The following is a 17,286-nucleotide window of genomic DNA, read 5'->3' as shown; positions in this document are numbered from 1 at the left end:
ATTAAAGACCTAAATGTAAGACCTGAACCCTTAAAACTCCTAGAAGAAGACACAGGCAGAACAATCTTTGACATAAACTGTAGCAATAGTTTTTTAGATCTGTCTCCTAAAGCAAAGGAAATAAAAGCAAAAATAAACAAATGGGACCTAATTAAACTTTAAAGCTTTTGCAAAAAAAGCAAAGAAAACCATTGACAAAATGAAAAGACAACCTAATCAAGGGGATACAATTCTTGCAGATGATATAATTGATAAGGGGTTAATACCCAAAATATGTAAGCAACACATACAACTCAACAGCAAAAAAACAAAGAGCCCATTTAAAAAATGGGCTGAACTGAATAGACATTTTTCCAAAGAGGACATGTAGATCGGCCAACAAGCACATTAAAAGATGCTGAACATCAATAATCATCAGATAAATGCAAATTAAAACCACAATGAGATATCATCTCACATCTCTTTGAATAGCTATCATCAAAAAGAACATAAGTAACAAATGTTGGTGAGGATGTGGAGAAAAGGGAACTCTGGTACACTGTTAGTGGGAATGTAAATTTGTGCAGCCACTGTGGAAAACATTATAGATTTTCCTCAAAAAGCAGTAAATAGAACTACCATATGACCCAAGAATTCCACTCCTGGGTATACATCCAAAGAAAATGAAAACAGTATTCAAAAAGATACATGCACCCCAATGTTCATAGCAGCATTATTTACAATTGTCAAGATATGGACACATCAACAGTTGAATGGGTAAAGAAGATGAGGTATACACACACATACACACACACACACATACATACAGTGGAAATTCTACTCAGCCATAAAAAAGAATGAAATTTTGCCATCTGCTACGACATGGATGGACTTGGAAGGTATTATGTTAGGTGAAATAAGTCAGACATAGAAAGACAAATACTGTATGATATCACTTATATGTGGAAAAAATAAAACAAACTAGTGAATATAACAAAAACAAAACAGACTCACAGATATAGAGAACAAACTAGTAGTCGCTAGTGGGGAGAAGGGAGAGGGAGGGGCGAGATAGGGTTGGGGGTTAAGAAATACAAACTGCTATGGATAAAATAAGTAAGCCACAAGGATAAATTTTACAACACAGGGAATATAGCCAATATTTTATAAGTATAAATGGAGTATAACCTTTAAAATTGTGAATCACTATGTTGTACAACTGAAACTTATATAATACTGTACATCAACTATATCTCAATAAAAAAATGAATTCAAGTAATATTTTATCTCAATAAAAAAAGTGAATTCAAGTGCCATATCATTTTTACCTATCAGATAGACAAAGATTATGGAAGTAAATAATAATTCATAATTGAGGGTGTAGGGAAATGCCACTCTCACACACTGTTGATGAGAGTATAAACTGATGCTTCCTTTTGAAAGGTAATTTAGCAATATATTTTCAAGACCTTAAAGTTTTATAACCATTTTGACAAGCAATTTCACATCAAATTTTTAAAATTTTAAAATAAATATTAAATTAAATAAAAAATATTAAGAATGTTTACAAGATTTCCTACAAGATTTTTCATTAAATCTAATAATTGGTAGAAATCTAAATGCTCACCAATAGGGCACTGGGTATATAAATTGTTTATTGATACAGTGGACTACAATTCAGTCATTAAAAAGTGTTTTAGATGGATAGTTATAGGAAGATCTTTATATTTTTAAATTTAAAAAGTGGATTATAACACAGTAGACTACTACAACTCCATTTTAATAAACTGATTTATGTAAAGATCTAAAAGATATGTATACATATCACCAGTTGTTTGTAAGTAGTGAAATGACTGATTTTTAAGATTGCCTTTTTATGCAAATTAGAACAATGTACAATTTTTGTGAGGAGTGCAGTGAAGTTGGCACTTACATACACTAACAGGAATGTGAAATAATACACCTGAGGGTGTCATTTGGCAATATGTTTTAAAATTATTAAATAGTGTGTATATTTTGGCCTAGCCATTCTACTTCCTGGAATTTATTCCAGGAATTATTCATAGTTATGTATAATGATTTATATGCAAAAATGTTCATAGGATTTTATTTATAGTGTCAGAGAATCGGAAATAGCTTGAAAATCAAACATAAAGGGATTGGTTAAATATGTTATGGCACAGAAATTGGTTACATATATTATGGCCATTAAAAATTGCATTGTAGAAGACTTTTTAATGTCATAAAAATGTTAATGGTATGATGTTAAGTAGAAAAAGCAGATTTCAAAATGATGTGCATGTGCAGAATGATTCTGATTTTTAAAAATAAATTGTATTAATGAAAGTAAAAAAATTCCTTCTTATGATTTATCTGGGTATTATGCTAGCTCTTCAGTGAACTTGCAATACTTTTGTTATAATATATTTAAGTTAAACAATATGAAGACTCATAAAAATGTAGCATACTTATGTTAACATCATCTAAAAAGACCACTTTGGTAGAGTTGAAGTCATGAGGCTGAAAACTTTTAATAATAATAATTGCTACTATTCATTTAATAGTTACGATATTCTAGACCCTGCAAAGTTATTTGTATGTCCTTATAGTAACCCTATCAAGTAGGAATCATTGTATTCTATTGATAACTTCAAGGATGTGGGGAGTGAGGCTCAGAAAGACTAAATAACTTGCTCATGCTCACCCAAACAATACAGGGTGGAGATAGGATTTAAACCCTGATTTATCTTTGAGACTCATGCTCTTGACTTTATACTGCCTCCATTCTCAGTTAAGCAGTTACAAATTAATTTAAAATCAGTTATTTTATTGTCAATTATTTAATTTGGTGGATTATCTAGGCTTCTTTCTTTGTTCTTCTCTGCTACTTTTTACAAATCTTTACTCTCTCTGATGTGGAAAGTTTGCTCTATGCTTGATGCTCCTGTGAGAGATTTGATGCAGATACATGTTGAAATTGTGTTGGTATTCAGGTTTTGTGTTATACATTTATATTTGAATCCAGGTTACTCTTGTCTCCTTTTATCATCAGTTACTGAGAGCACTTTTGCATCAAAAGCCTGAAAACACTGTCTTTCTCTAAGATCTCGATGTAATAGATTTTGATTTTTTAACATAAGCTTGAATTATTTTTCCCTTCTGATTGCAATAGGGAAGAACAAATCTGACTCCATATTGGATCTGTTCCTTTTACTTTAACCTTTGTATTCTTAATGCTTTTGCTACAAGTTAAGAATGTTGCTTATAGCTTGAAATATGCATGATAGCCTATTCTCAGGGCTCTGACCTTTAAAGGTATAATACTTTTCCACTATAGAGATAAAAATTTGCAGTACAGGGACTTCCCTGGTGGTGCAGTGGTTAGGAATCTACCTGCCAATGCATGGGACATGGGTTCAAGCCCTGGTCCAGGAGGATCCCACATACTGCGGAGCAACTAAGCCTGAGAGCCACAGCTACTGAAGCCTGAGTGCCTAGAGCCTGTGCTCTGCAACAAGAGAAGTCACTGCAGTGAGAAGCCCATGTACCACAATGAAGAGTAGCCCCAGCTCGCCGCAACTAGATAAAGCCTGCACACAGCAACGAAGACCCAACACAGCCATAAATAAATAAATAAATAAATTTATATATTAAAAAAGTTGCAGTACAGAGGATAACTTTTGTCTTTCCGGAGGTTTATAAGAACATCATGACCTGACCTACATGGACAGCTGCAAGAACAAAGGATTCTGACACCAAGAAGTTTGCAACAACCAACCACACCTCCTCCCCTTTTAGTATAAAAGAAGCCTGAACTCTAACTCGAGAAAGATGGTTCTTTGGGACACTAGTCCACCATTTTTTCAGCCTCTGGCTTTCTGAATAAAGTCACTATTCCTTGCCCCAACAACTTGTCTCTAGATTTATTGGCCTGTCATGAGGTGAGCAGTATGAACTTGAACTTGGTAATATGATTATAAATCTAATATGTGTTTATTTGTTGAAAAATTTCCAGCTCTCATATCCGTTTGTTTAGCTGAAATTGGGTGGTAATGGTGAGTGGGAGTGTTATACTGTGCATTTGTAGGTCTTGGTTCCAGTCTCTTGCAAGTGGTAACTAGCACAGGGCAATGAAACTTCGGGCAATCTTGTAGCCTGGGCATCTGGGAGTCTATAAAGTGATGCTAAAGCAAGTAACCATATCCCAGTTACTCTCTACCTCTTGCTTTATTTTTCTTTGTAGCACTGGTCATTACCAGTAATTATATTTCCATGTGTTTATTAGTTTATTCTCTGTCATCTCTCTGTCTCCGTGGAAGCAGGGACTTAATATTACTCATTACTGTATCCTTAGTAGGATTCAGTAGAATCCTACTAGGATTCACCTAGAAGAGTGCCTGGAATATAGTAGGCATTTAGTAAATATTTGTTAAATTAACAAATGAATAAATAAAAGAACTATGACTGTGAAAGGCGCAGAGAAGAGGTAAGAAAGATTGTGAGGGGAGAAAAATAAGGTAGAAAGGTTATGGAGAATAGGTTAAAATGAAAGTTTTCCCCAAAATGACTGCTCTGCCATAAACTAGACCCCTGCAGTATTTTCTCTTTTTAAATGCAACAAAGGCTCCATTAGCAAAAATGTAGTTGTGAAGGTTAAATGCACACAATTGGCATTGATTTTATATAATTATCATATCCTCAAAATTGGAAAAAAGTCTTCAAAGTTCTTAGTTGACCTCAGCAATTATATCACCAGACTCCTGTTCAGACAAACAATTCCATAGCATGCCTGTGCCTGTTGGTGGGAATTCTCTTCTTCCTTCCCTCTTTGGGAAGTTCTAAAAATGTAGCAATCAAACTTCAAGGGGGAGAGCCAGAGAAGGAGGGTTTGGCAAGAGAAACTTGAAAGATATTTGCAATCTGTATGCCAGTAACTAGCCGGTATTTTACTTACTTGTATTGGTGTCAGTAAACCCTTTTATGTTCATATTATCTGCATTTACCCACAAATTGAAAGCATCATTTTAGTTTCTTTCTTTCTTTCTGTGTATCAGCTTGATCCACCTTCCTATGCGGCAGTTTACAAAGGGGAAGTGTGAACTAACATTTCTGAATTCATACTTATGCCAGACATTGCACTGAAAACTTCATATGGATCATCCCATATAATCTTCACAATAACTCTGGGAGGGAGATGTTATTAAACCCATTTAAGAGATAAGAAAATTGAGGCTCATAAAAGTTACCTATCTTGCCTAAACTCACACAGATAATGACTGGCAGAGGCAAGATTCGAACCAGTTCTGCCAAAATAACACAATTTTTATTGGTTTGTGGCTATTTATGGATTCTGTGTGGCACATCAGCTTTACTTTGTTAATTTTTTTTTCTGGGAAAATAGTAAAGTTTAACAGAGTATTATTGTAGGTGTATCACTTTCTACTCTTTCTGCTAATAGTTTTTCTCCTTTTTTTCATATACATGTATAGTTTAGTCCTTTTCCTCCAAAGAATTCAGTGATCTTTGCAGGCTTTTAAAATGCAAGAAAAATTCAGACAGAATATGATCAAGTTTATGAGACATTGTATAAATCTAAAATGACATTTCTGACCAAGTTGATTCTTTCCCCAGGTCTGTGGGCCTGTGGAGTAGCAGCAGTACTGTGTAATGTTAGGGGAGAGTAAGGAGGTAAGTAAAGAGAAAGATAGGGATGGCTATCTCAGGTAAACCTGAGGATGGGATAGGGGGAAGCTCTGAAGGACATCACCTTCTCCCTACTCTTCCCCTATGCTCAAGGGCATTGCATTCATCTGATATCCCTGAGCAAACCCTAGAAGTAGCTCCTCTGGGCTCAAGGAGTGACAACTATCCCTGAATCCCACTTACAGACACAGGGACTTCCAGATTGTGCTTATCTATTTTAATGCTTTCCTGTCTCCTCTTTTCTGTGTGGTCCCCCCAACTCCACATTTTTAGGTGCAGTATGGCAGATTTATTAAAATATTTCTTACCTCCTCAGACCAGCTCATCCTTCTGTACTGTCTGTAATCCATGCTAGAAACCTTCAAGTTGTCTTTGACTCTCCTGATGCTCAAATATTCAATTAGTTACTAACTTCTGTCATTTGAACTTCTTAAGCTTGTATTGAGTCTGCCTCATCCATCCATCCATCCATCCATCTTTGTGTATGTCTATTGTGTTCTAGACGCTGTACAAGATGCTGGGGATTCAGAGATGATTGAGACATGAACCTTGTTTTCACTTTCAAGGAGCTCACATTATAGCTCAAAACACAAGCCAATTTCCATTACCCAAAAAATTAAGTCCCTATGCTTCAATGTGGTGGCATTCAGGGTTCTCCACTATCATGACTCCAGGGCCTCTCCAGCCTCCAGTTCCACATCTTTCTCCACTCCTGAGGTATTCCCATCTGACTATTCTGTGACCCTCCACATCTCTATCTTTTGTTCATGCCCAGACTGTGCTTCCCCGAGGCTTTACCTAGTGAAAATCCTATTCATCCTCTAAACCTCAGCTCAAAGGCCCACTCCTCTTTGAAGTTCTTTCCACCATCTACTCAGAGTTAATCAAATTTCTCCTTGTGCTCTCACAGTGCTTATGCCTCAAGAATAGGATTGATTTCATTAGCTTCAGATAAATCATTATTTACCATTTTTGCTCTCCCCTTAGATTATAGACACCTCTAAGGCAATAACTTGATTTATGCACTCTTTTATTCTCTCTGTCACTTATGAGGCTCAGTAAATCTCCTGTTGGCTATAAGACTGTTAAGTAAAGAAAAAAATATTATATGACATTCATATTGAATTATCTGATATAATTCAACTTAAAATTCTAGAGTCTTTTCTCCTACTCTTCTCTTGGCCCCTATCTCCTCCATTTTTGGTGTATAAATTTGTCCCCATAAAATGAATCTATTGAGAGAAATATTTGTCTGACTGCCACTGTTGCTTTGAAGGAGAGGTACCTCACATCATGTGAAAGGCAGACTCAGCCTGGATTCAAATCCTGACCTGTCATGTGACCTTTAGACCATCAAGTTATCCTTTCTGTACCTCAGCTATAAAAAGGGTGGTCAATAAGGCTCACCTCATAGGATGGTTACAATAATTAACTGAAGTATGTGTGGAGCACATAGAATAGTGTGTGGGATATATTAAGTGCCCAATAAAGGTTAGTCTTAATACCATTTCCAAAAAAATACTGTGATGACATTTAGATTTTATCAGAACACAAGGCAGAATAATAACATTTAGTAAGTTCCTTTGAGTGTATCAAAACATTTCTTGGATTGTATCATTCAATTAGTGAATCATTTTTGAATTCATTTTCTCAATATGCTATACTTTTATTACTCAAGAATCATGACTTAAAAGTAATAATCAAGAGTATTACTCAAGAATCATGACTGAAAAGTAATAATCAAGAATATTACTCAAGAATCATGACTTAAAGTTTGAAGCATTTGGCATTAACTTCAGGCTTATTTAAAGAAAACTTACCTACTTTCTACTTACCCCCCTGTTGCCCCTCTTCCTCACTTGGCTTTCTCATTACATCTATATGCCTTAGTCATTTATCCTAGTGAGAAATTCTTCCTTTGCTGAAATCTATGTGCATTACCTTTTTAACAACCTGTTCAAAACTCTGTTGCTCCAAGAAGTCTTCTCTGACTCATACCACCTGACTGTGAAGGCCAAACGGGTAGAAGCCCTTTGGAGCTTATACAAGTTGTCACATTATTTAGAATTTGTTCATCATAATATTCATAAATATTTTAATTCAATCTCATGTATTTTCTCCCTGCAGTTAGATATCCAGTTCTCCAAAGCCTGGGTCATATTTTCCCCCTGGATTTTTCACACTGTTCTTTGCAGTGAGGAACACTTGATGAGATTCCAGTTAAGAGCTGAAGATCCTGAAAAACAAAAATTGATTTTTCATTTTATTTTGAATCTATACTCCTTTAATTATTGCCTTTGTTTTTCATTATTTCAGGGTTGGTCCACAAGACTTTGGGTGGTGGGGCATAAAATTTCTTCTCTTCTTATGACTCTCAAGGAGAGTCAGAGTCGGCCAGAAACATGAAGAAGACTCAACACAGTCAAGAGCCTACTGGGAGAATGTGGCAGGATGGGCGGTCTGTTGCTCTCTCTGCAGCATCTGTAATGTCAGATTAATGAAACAACCTAGAGGCTGGCATTGGCCCCTTACCTTCCCAGGAGACAGATCTGGTCCTAAAACATAGAAATGCCTACAAGGAAGGTCTGAGATTGGAATAATTCTCATCACAGAAAATCCCTCTTCCAGGCCTGGTCCTAGATTAACCGTTCTATACCAAAGTCAAAGAGCTGAAAAGGACTCCTCTTGGCTGGGGTTTCATATTGCTCTTGCAACTCAGTTTCATCTCATCTTTGCTCTGTCACTCTGTGGGTACCAACAGCATTGGCCAGCAGCCTTGGCCAAGGAAGTGCAAAGGACTATTATTTGCTCTGACTATTCTGCACAAAGATTCCAAGTAAGGATGGAGCAAAGGCCTTGGCAATTGTTTTTGCCTTTCACAGATGAATGGCTGCAGTCCACCTAGTCCCTTAGTTGCACCTGCTTTTATTCCAAGCACCATGAACACAAATGTTCAGAATATAAAATCAAGATTCCAAATTTCTGAACTCATTCCCCAGCTCTTGTCTCAAGTGACAAAACACTTGCCTTCTGGGGTTTGGAGACAAAGCAAGGATTTGTGACTACTGCTGATCACTTCTGGAGCTGCCCTGAGGCTGGCCATTATCAACTTGAAACCACAATTTTCACTAAGTGTCCAAGCCTCAGATCACCTTTTACTTTCTTGGGGTTACTAAAGGGTCAAGGTGATGTTAGGAATGTAAAAAAGATGCTACAAGTGCCTGTGAGATTAGGGTTTGTGGCAAGCAAGGGCCGTCATTAATTCTCCATGATGACTTCTCCACAGGACTTGCTCAAACACAAGGAAGGGACCCACCAGTAATTAGATGTGCACTCTATACATATTGCACCTGTTAAGAGGAATTGGTCATGGCCCTGTAGCACAAACTTTGTGCACCAAAGATCTCAGGTTTGCATTTTGTTCATGCTTAGCAAACCCCTTCTTGCTGTTGGTGTCAGGACAGAGGGGGCTGACAGCATTCAGATGAGCTGTCCCAGACCGAATCCAAAGCAGGAGCTCGTAGGTCTCCTCTGTTGCTTCACACCACACTCCAAACACGATGGCTGGCTTACACACCTATCCTACCTGGGGTCTCTCTGTGTTCCCTCTTCACCTCTATTCTGTCACTGTCACAAGGACCAGATGCTGGCCTGAACACTCTTAGCCAGGAAACAGCCAGGGGCTGCCACAAAGGATCCTGAGCAAGTGATTAGACACAGCATCTAGATTAGTGTAATGATGGGGAAAATGCTGGCCACTCACACACACACACACACACACAAACACACACACACACACACACACACACAAGACAGAAATCCAGATGGTAAATTTGGGGTTCTTTCCATATGAATTAAAGGATTGACTTTTTCATTTCTGTTGGAATTTTGACAGGGATTGCACTGAATCTGTAGATTACTTTAGGTAGTATTGACATTTTAATAATATTAAATTTTGTACCATGAACAGAGGATGTATTTTCATTTATTTAGATCTTCTTTAATTTTGTTCAGCAATATTTCCTGGTTTTCAGTGTATAACTCTTAGCTCCTTGGTTAATTTATTCCCAGGCCTTTTATTCTTTTGGGTGTAATTGTAAATGCAATTGCTTTCTTTTTTTTTTTTTTTTTTTTGCTGTACGCGGGCCTCTCACTGTTGTGGCCTCTCCCGTTGCGGAGCACAGGCTCCGGACGCGCAGGCTCAGTGGCCATGGCTCACGGGCCCAGCCGCTCTGCGGCATGTGGGATCTTCCCGGACCAGGGCACAAACCCGTGTCCCCTGCATCGGCAGGCGGACTCTCAACCACTGCCACCAGGGAAGCCCTGCAATTGCTTTCTTAACGCTTTTTCAGATTTATTGCTGGTGTATATAAACACATCTGATTTTTTTGTGCATTGATCTTGTACCCCAAAGCTTTGCTGATTTCATTTATTAGCTCTAGTAGCTTTCTTGTGGATTCTTTGGGATTTTCTCTATATAGGATCATGTTATATGTAAATAGAGAGAATTTTACTTCTTTCTTTCCAATTTGAATGACTTTTATTTATTTTTTTTGTGCTCTGGCTACAACTTCCATTACAACATTGAATAGCAGTGGTGAAAGTAGGCATCCTTATTTTGTTCATGACCTTAGAGGGGGAAAGCTTCCAGTCCTTCATGACCGAGTATTTTTTTTATCTGTGGGTCTTCCATAAATGCACTTTAGCATGTTGAGGACGTTCTAGTCTATTCCTAATTTGCTTCTATTTGCTTCTTATCATGAAAAGGTGTTGGATTTTGTCAAATGCCACTTCTGTATCAATTGAGATGATCATGTGTTTTTTTCCCCTTCATTCTATTAATGTGATACATTACATTGATTAATTTTCTTTTGTGGAGCCACCATTGCATTCATGGAATAAATTTCACTTGGTCATGGTGTATAATCCTCTTAATAAGTTGTTGGATTCAGTTTCCTAGTATTCTGTTGAGGATCTTTGCATCTATACTCATCAGGGATATTGATCTGTAATTTTCTTCTTCTGATGTCTTTATCTGTGTTTTGCACCAGATAGGACCAAGGTAGTGCTGTTTTCATAGTACCAGTTAGGATGTGTTCCCTCCTCTTCTACTGTTCAGAAGAATTTGAGAAGGATTGGTGTTACTTCTTCTTTAAATGTTTGGTAGAATTCACCAGTAAAGCTGTATGGTCCTAGAATTTTCTTTGTTGGGAGGTTTTTTGATTATTGATACAATCTCTTTACTTGTTACAGATCTGTTGAGATTTTCTTTTTTTTTTTTTTTTTTTCTTTTTGCGGTACGCGGGCCTCTCACTGCTGTGGCCTCTCCCCTTGCAGAGCACAGGCTCCGGACGCGCAGGCTCAGCGGCCATGGCTCACGGGCCCAGCCGCTCCGCGGCATGTGGGATCCTCCCGGGCCAGGGCATGAACCCGTGTCCCCCGCACCGGCAGGCGGACTCTCAACCACTGCGCCACCAGGGAAGCCCTGTTGAGATTTTCTGTTTCTGCGTGAATCAGTTTAGGTAGGTAATTTACGTGTTTCTAGGAATTTGTCCATTTTATCTAGGTTATGTAATTTGTTGGTTTACAATTGTTCATAGTAAAGGATTATAATCCTTTTTATTTCTGATGATTCCTAGTAATGTCCTCACTTCCATTTCTGATTTAGATAGTTACTTCTCTTTCTTTTTCAGTGTGTTATTAATTTTTACTCCTCCTTCTGCCTCTGCATTCCCCTCCCCCTCCTTGATCAATCCTTCCCCTCCCCTCTCTTGTTCTCCTTCTCCCTGTTCTTCACTACTTGCTTTTCTTTCTCCCTTCTTCCCTCCCTCCATCCCTCCTTTCCTTCCTTCCTTCCTCCCTCCTTCCCTCCCTTCCTTCCTTCCTTCCTTCCTTCGCTCCCCCTGCTCCTCCCCCTTTACTATTTCCATCAGAAGGCAAACATACTGTAGAGTGGCCCAGCTTAAAAATATAACACTCTCTTGAAAACTCTGCCCCAAGTCCAGCTCTGCCACAAGTCTCTGCTCTACCATCCAGCAAAAATCCTTGAAAGAGTGATCTATACCACATGTCTCCATTTCCTCTTCTTCAGTTCTCTCTTGAAGCCATTTCAATTACGTTGTCAATGAAGCATCTCTTGTCTAAGTTCCTAAAAACCTTCACGTTGCTAAATCCAATGATGAATTCTCTGTCCTCATCTTACTTGGTCTATCAACAACATTTGACCCAGTTGACTAATCCCCCTTCCTTGAAAGGCTTTTTTTCATTTCACTTCCAAATATTTTTCTCTCTTGGTTTTTGTCCTACTTCATTCAACCTCATTCATCTCTCCCGCTCAGGTTCCTCTGGTGGTTTCTCTTTATCTTGCTAAACCACTAAACATTTGAATGCTCTATATCTCAGTCCTCTGAACCCTTCTATAGCTCCTTTTCCTCCTTAGTGATCTCCTCCAGCCTCATCACTTTAAACGTCATTTATACACAGAAGACTCCCGGATGTATATTGCTAGTTCTGATAACCTCTTTTCTGAACTTCAGGATTGTAAATCCAACTACCTTTTCAACATCTCTATTTGTATGTCTAACATGTCAAATTAATAAACCCCCAATCTTTTTCTTCAAGCCTCCTCATCCTGCTGTCTTCCCCATTTCAGGAAATGCCGATCCCACCCTTCCAGTTATTCTTGCCAAAAAAACTTAAAGTTGTTCTTGACTCTTTTTTTTCTCTCAGAATCTGCATCTAATCCATTAACAAAGCCTGTTTGCTTTTTAAAATACACAGAATATGAACTTTCTCCCCACCTGAGCCACTATCATCCTGATCCCAGTCACCGTCATCTCACATTATTGTAACAGCCTCTTAACTGATTACCCTTCTTTAGCTTTTGTGTTCTCCACACTGAACCAGAGTGTTCTTTTTGAACCCTTAGTTGATTTAGTTATTCCTTTGTTCAAAATCTTCCAGTTCTTCCTATCTCACTCTGGGTAAATACCAAAGTCCTACAAAGCTCTATACAATCTGTCCTCTGTTAAATCTCTGAGCTCATTTCCTACTACTCTCTGCCTAGCCCACCAGTTGCAGCCACACTAGTGTTCCTATGGTTCCTGGCGTATTGGTGCTTGTTGTTCCCTTGCTGGAGAGCTCTCCTCTCTAACAGCCCTGGCTCATTCCTTCTCCTCTGTCAGGCATTTGCCACACCCACTCCACTGCCACCCCCTTCCTGGACTCTCTACGTCTCTTCCCTGCCCTTTTTCTCTATGGCATCTGTCATGCTACATGTTTCGCTTATTTGCTTGTCTATTTACTGTTACCCTGACAGAAATTTACACTCCAAGAAAGCAGGAATATCTGCTATTTTTTCCTTTTTTTACTTCCATATCCACAGTACCTCAAATAATACCTGGCACAAGAAGTAAATATTTGTTCAGTGAATGAATAAAAATTACATCCTGATGACATAATCTGCGTATATTTTCCTGTTGCTTTTAGTGATTTTTGTCCCTTGCTTTTCACCTATTACTTTATTATTTATTATTACTAACACATTTATTCATTGTTCAATTCAATCATTTTACAATTGAAGAAACTGAGGTCTTGGGGGTTAAGGGACTTACCTAGGGTTATGGGAGAATTTGGTGACAAAGCCTCAAGTACAAGTTGAAGCTCTTGACATTCACCTTCCAGGTGGTCTAGGAGAGGCAATCATCATAACAGAGCACAAGCCGGAGAGTGAAGGAGTGACAAACCATTATGTAACTCTTTCTCAAACTGCTTGGCTTCTAACCTCAAAGAGGAAGATCGTTTGGGTTTGGCAATTCAGACTCACTTCTCTGGTTTGATTCCTCACCCTCTGTCTTCTTTCTGTGTCAGAAGCGATGTGTTTTTTCAAGCCGCAAGTAACAGACCCATCTTTATATTTCTCAACTGAGCATGAAGCCACTCATGCTCTGCTAGTTCTCAGGAACATTTAGGCAATGCTGGGCTGTTACATACTGGGTCATTTGGGGTCATGGAACTGCCAAGATGGAAGGGAACAAGAGGCTTATCCAAGCCAGCCTCATTTTTTTCTTTTTTTTTTTTGCAGTACGCGGGCCTCTCACTGTTGTGGCCTCTCCCGTTGCGGAGCACAGGCTCCGGACGCGCAGGCTCAGTGGCCATGGCTCACGGGCCCAGCCGCTCCGCGGCATGTGGGATCATCCCGGACCGGGGCACGAACCCGTGTCCCCTGCATCGGCAGGTGGACTCTCAACCACTGCGCCACCAGGGAAGCCCCCCACCTGCACCTTCTCGAAACCTCCTCTGTTCTGATTTCCAAGACATCATGTGCTCAGCCTCTGCCTAGCTCTTTGATAGTCCTCTGTTTCTTCCACAGCTTCTCTTATTCCTCTTGACTCGTTGCTCTGGGCATTTCCTCTGGCTCTGTTTCCACCTACTGTCTTTTCCTCTATACAGTCTCCTCAAGAGAGCAGATCCACTCCAGCCCCTGCCTTTCCCTCTGTGCTATGTGGATGCTCCCAGATCTGTATTGCTATACTGTCCATGCTTTCACAGGAACATTTCCTTCAGTTCGCTTTCCCTCAGCTTGATGTAACAAGTCTCAGTAGAACTCATTGTCCTAACCCCAAATCAAGACCCCCGCCCAGTTGCTCCCTCTCAGTTAGGGAACCATTCTCCTGTGGCCCATTCTTTCCCTTCATTCTTCATAACTAAACAGGCACCCAGTTCTGAAGAATTTCCCTCTGAAATGTCTCATATTTCTTCCTGCCTCTTTTGTGTACACTGCCATAACACAAGTCACACCCAGATTATTACACCAATTTTCTGGCTGGTCACATAGGACTCATCCAATCGATCAATGTATATGGACTCCTCCTTTCTGGTATATTTGCATCATGGCACCCACTTGATAAACTGTTTTTACTGACTTCTATGTCCTTTAGTAGAAAATCTAAACCCCTCTGTGTGTTTAATGTGAAGATACAGGGACTGAATGTGTTACTGATGCCCTGTGGGTCGGGGACCCTTCAATGGGTCCTTTGCCCACAGTCACAATGTCAATTGAATGAGACTGGGTTTGGTATAGCAGTGCAGAAATTTGTTCATTGATCAAAGAATGGAGAAGGGAGAGCTCCTGCTCTAAAGACACCTTCTCCCCAAAGGGAGGGGAGTAAGGGAATTTTAAGGGATAGGAGGCAGACATGTCATCAGCGCTCTAGATTTTCAGGGGCAGCTGGGGCAGCTGGGACAACTGGGGCATGTGCAGTCTTTCTAAGGGAAATGTGGAGCCACTAACATATGTTAGGAAGTGAAGGATACATATATATGTATATATATATATATATATATATATATATATATATATATGTGTGTTTAAATAAAACACTCCAAATTCAGAGAAAGAATGGGTTATAAGGAGACAACAGTGGAAGTAGAGAACCTGGTTAGTCAGGAATCTATTGCATAATTCTGGAGAGAAGGGCTGACTTGGGCAAGTGTGATGGTGATGAATATAGAGAGTGCTTCATGGATTGAAGTGTTACACTAAAAGATCCAGTTTTAGATCTTTTAGAAAGTTTAGAAAGAGACACTGGCATAAAAAAATGGGAATACAGTGAGAAATGGCAGAAAGAGACACAGATGAATTTCACTAAGGGGATAAAAGAAGAAGTCATCAACTATAGTTCAGGTAAATCATAGAAGGCCTCACAGAGACCATTCTAAATATTTAAATTTGCCTGACATTGACATGTAAGGTTGGGGGTGGGGTGACAAAAAATGGCTGGACAAGAATTAGTGTGCATTTCATGAAGGGCCTTGTTTGGACTTTATCCTATGAAGTTGGGAGTCATCAAAAGTTTAGCGACAGTGGAGGGTCCTGATAACAGTTGAATTTGGAGCCATCATTTCAGCAGCAGTGAAGAGAATGGGTTAGAGGCAGGGTTGACTGGAACCAGGGAAATCAGCTGAGGAGACTCCTGTGGTTGTCCAGGTCAGAGATGATGAGGTCAGGAATTAAGGCAGTGGCAGTGGAGAGGGCGAGGAAAGAACAGAATAAGGAAATATGGAGATGATAAAATTGACAGGTTTTCTGAATGATTACATGAGGGGTATTAAGGAGAGGGAGAAATCCAAGCCCCACTCTAAGTTTCTGGTAAGGGTAACTGGGCGGGTGATGGGGCCAATAACCAGAACAGGGGCATACTTAGGGTAAACGACAACAAATTTCATTTGGGACTGGTGAGGCAGATGAGCCTCTGGAACGCTACATGGAGATGTCTAGTAAATAGCTGAATAAAACAATCTGGACTGGACTGGAGACACACGCACACTTGAGTTATGACATAGAAGCTTAGTGAAGGAGCTCCCTGATGTGGGGAGTTCTGCTTCTTTCTTCTAGTAGATCCCCTAGTGTATCCTTTTAGTGCTCTGTACAAAGTATATTTTATAGCTTTGTTCAAAGACATTTTAAAGTCTCCTGTTTAGTTATCATCATGAGAGTAGGCAGGTTCTATGCAGATTTGGAAGCACTTTAGGACAGTATCAAGTTCATAATAGAAGAGGTAATGTGGCTGCCAAACCAGCAATGTAAATCTTAGGGCATTTAAAGTGCAGATGCAAGATTGTATCCCATGAATTCCTCACCTAGTTTTACAGAATATTGGATGACAAACCCTTGGGGATGTATGAACAGTTTGTCATTAAAATTGTTCATACTCACTTGACAGGCACTCTGCTGCCTTGTCTGCTTATTTACTTATTATATGCTGCTTATCTGCTTATTATATGCAGTATATGTTTGTCACCATTATTTTATTTTATTAACATCTTTATTGGAGTATAATTGCTTTACAATGTTGTGTTAGTTTCTGCTGTATAAAAAAGTGAATCAGCTATATGTATACATATATCCCTATATCTCCCTCTAGGTGGTCACAAAGCACTGAGCTGATCTCCCTGTGCTATGCGGCTGCTTCCCACTAGCTATCTATTTTACCTTTGGTAGTGTATATGTATCCATGTCACTCTCTCACTTCGTCCCAGCTTACCTTTCCCCCTCCCTGTGTCCACAAGTCCATTCTCTACATCTGCATCTTTATTCCTGTCCTGCCTCTAGGTTCTTCAGAACCATTTTTTTTTAAGATTCCATATACATGTGTTAGCATATGGTATTTGTTTTTCTCTTTCTGACTTACTTCACTCTGTATGACAGACTCCAGGTCCATCCACCTCATTACTAACAGCTCAATTTAGATTCTTTTTATGGCTGAGTAATATTCCATTGTATATATGTGCCACATCTTCTTTATCCATTCATCTTTCGATGGACACTTATGTCACCATTATTTTAAAAGTCTCAGACAAACACCTTAGGCAAAATCAGAACACATACATAAAAGAAAAAAAATTGGTCCCTCACTCTCTTCTGACTGTGCTTGGTAGATTTTGGATACCAGGGTGTGAGTCATGAGATTAAAGGAAAGACTGAACATTCAGATATGGAATCTCAGGACTGGCTTTTCAAACATAAGCATGTGTGGGCCACATTCTGCAAGATTTTCCTAGAGCTGAGAGGACCTGGGTATATAGTAAGAACTCAGTATGATG

The 17,286-nt window shown here is 39.2% G+C and overlaps 1 long non-coding RNA gene across 2 annotated transcripts in view; it reads right to left on the bottom strand.

Moving 5' to 3' along the window:
- LOC111167583 (uncharacterized) overlaps window positions 1-14,638 on the bottom strand; it is a 38,323-nt gene extending 23,685 nt beyond the window's left edge. For both annotated transcript variants that reach the window (XR_002642857.2, XR_002642856.2), the window contains exons 1-3: window positions 13,296-14,638; window positions 7,624-7,918; window positions 5,991-6,199 (exon numbers count right to left, since the gene is read on the bottom strand). This is a non-coding gene — a long non-coding RNA (uncharacterized LOC111167583). The remainder of the gene's footprint in view (window positions 1-5,990; window positions 6,200-7,623; window positions 7,919-13,295) is intronic.
- Between the last annotated feature and the right edge of the window lie 2,648 nt (window positions 14,639-17,286).

This window comes from Delphinapterus leucas, chromosome 7 (assembly GCF_059928025.1).
Source record: "Delphinapterus leucas isolate spDelLeu-1000000601 "Yukka" chromosome 7, BTC_Dleu_Yukka2, whole genome shotgun sequence".
In the NCBI taxonomy this organism is placed as follows: domain Eukaryota; kingdom Metazoa; phylum Chordata; class Mammalia; order Artiodactyla; family Monodontidae; genus Delphinapterus; species Delphinapterus leucas.
The sequence above is the reverse complement of the archived record's forward strand: the minus strand, read 5'-3'. Positions and strand labels throughout refer to the sequence as shown.